Source organism: Phytophthora infestans, genomic scaffold (genome assembly GCF_000142945.1).
Source record: "Phytophthora infestans T30-4 supercont1.1 genomic scaffold, whole genome shotgun sequence".
In the NCBI taxonomy this organism is placed as follows: Eukaryota; Oomycota; class Peronosporomycetes; order Peronosporales; family Peronosporaceae; genus Phytophthora; species Phytophthora infestans.
The window spans coordinates 3856763-3858948 of record NW_003303758.1 but is presented as its reverse complement, the minus strand read 5'-3'; positions in this window follow the sequence as shown (position 1 = coordinate 3858948).

Here is a 2186-nt window from a genome sequence, read left to right as displayed (position 1 = left end):
ATGCAATGTCATTTAGCAATGTTGGCTTGAACGACTTTGGTACCTGTACCAATATCCCGAGTAATGACGTGTCATACTCCTGAAGTGTGAAGTGTCACAACTTCATGTAACCAGGGTACACTTAGGGCTACGTACCCCGTTACATCCTCCCCCACTTAGGTTCGGTTTACCGACCAATCAGAATGAAGAGGTGTTCGTCACAAACTCTCATTCTCAAAGTCGATAACCATCGACTTGGCGCGCGAGCGCGGCGGAGGCTCACTTCACAGTTAGAGCCTCGATCAGCAACCTGTGCGCTCTTCGTCTAGGTCTCCACTTAGACCGTTAACATGCCTCGTGGCACTGCTAAGAGCGGTGCTAAGACACGCTCCAAGGCTGCAGCCGGTAAGGCGCAGGCCAAGAGCACTAAGCCTCACGGCAAAGGCTCTGCACTTAAGGAGGCTACTCAGGTGGCCTCCGAGGCGATCGGATCCTCGGGTGACGCGGCTGCGGACAAGCGCGCAAGCAGGCGCCGCAGTCCGTCGCCCTCGTCTTCAGACAATCGTCCGAACCCTCGGTTCGTAGAACGTGAGTTCAACTCGGGCAGTGAAGACGATGCCGAGTCCGAGAGCACTCATGATGCTCCTGCGGGCTCTGTGGGAGGGCACAGCCCAGTGCCTAGTGAGCACAAAGATGGCAGCGTGCAGTCGCCCGCTAGTGATCACGGTGATCACAGTCCCAGGACCTCTGTGCGCTCTGAGAGTCCGGCCGTTAAGGCTAAGGGCACTCCTAAAGCCGGTGGCGATGAGGAAGAGAGTCCTCGCAAACGTCTCTCGCTTGCCGAGGGTCTTGCGCGCGCTAAGGCCTCTAAAGCCGAAGGCGCCAAGCCCTCAAAGAAGCGTACCGCCTCTAAGTCTCCACTCCGCGAGGAGAAGGAGACTCGACGCTCCTATCAGAGTCTCTTCGGCTCCTCGGATGAAGAGGAGGAGAAGGAGGAAGAAGAGGAAGAGGAGGGTGCTATCGTTGAGCCCCGGGAGGTCTCGAATGACCTCGACCAGCAGCAGGAGGAATTCCAAGCTGCCCAGCGTGTGCGTGGGGGTTCGGTGGCGGCACCCGTCAGCCAGGGAGCTGCCATCAACTCAAGAGGGTATTGGCCTCCCGAGGAGAGCTCTGGGGCTGACCTCTTCTTAGAGCTTCTCGTCGCTCCTCGTGGCCTTGTGGGCGGCCACACTTCTAGGGGCATCTATGAACGAGCCCTTGTTCAGAAAGAACAGTCGTTCGTCGACAACTTGGAGGCTGCTCGGTGTGTGCTTCTCGCGCCACACCGCATTCCCCTTAAGGACTTCACGATTTGTCGTAAGAAGCCCGAGACCCGGGGTGGTCTCTATCCTGTTTGGGGATACCCCTGGGTTATGCCCGAGAACTGTCCCACGTGGCGTTCTTGTGAGGATATGTTCTGGGCATGGGTGGAGACTCTCAAGTACTCGCCCACGGAGTTAAGGGAACTCCATGAAGATCAGCAGCTGTCCCACATCCTGGACCAGCGTGATCTTCGTGTGAGGTTTGCCCACTTGATCAGCAAGCGTATGCTGCCAAGGGACATCCTGAAGCGCGCGGCTTCTAGCGCTGACGATGAGCGCGGGTACGGTATGCATTCATCGTCCGTACCCCGTTCGGGCAAGAAGCCCCGGACTACTTATGAAGCTGCCGCCGCTTCTGTTCCCAGATTGCGACAGCCTTCGGGCAGTCAATCAGGAGCCGTTCAATCGGCTCCCACGAGTTCTCGGAGTGGGCATAACCCCTCCACTTCACGAGGAGCTGTCGCTTGCCGCGACACCGTTGCTCCTGGAGGATCCGCTCCACGTGGAAGTGGACTTCTCCATTCCGGTCAAGCAGGGGCGGAGGTGCCCTCGTACGAGTACGAGTACTCGGCGCCTCCCGAGAGCCACTCTCGTCCGAGTGCTCCGACTGCGGGTACCCTGAGGTTTACCGTCTCCGTCAACATGTCCTCGTGCTTGAGATTGCACTTGGCCTTGGGACTGGCGGTAATACTGCCGCCCAGGCCGGAAATCAGGGCGAGCTCGCTCGTCTTGCGGGTCGCCTGGACCTGGTGGAGCGAGAGGTCGCGAGCCTGCACCTGCGGGTGGACCGCCGGGCCTCTTCGTCCGATCTGGACGAGGCCTTTCGCATGATCCGACGGATCGAGG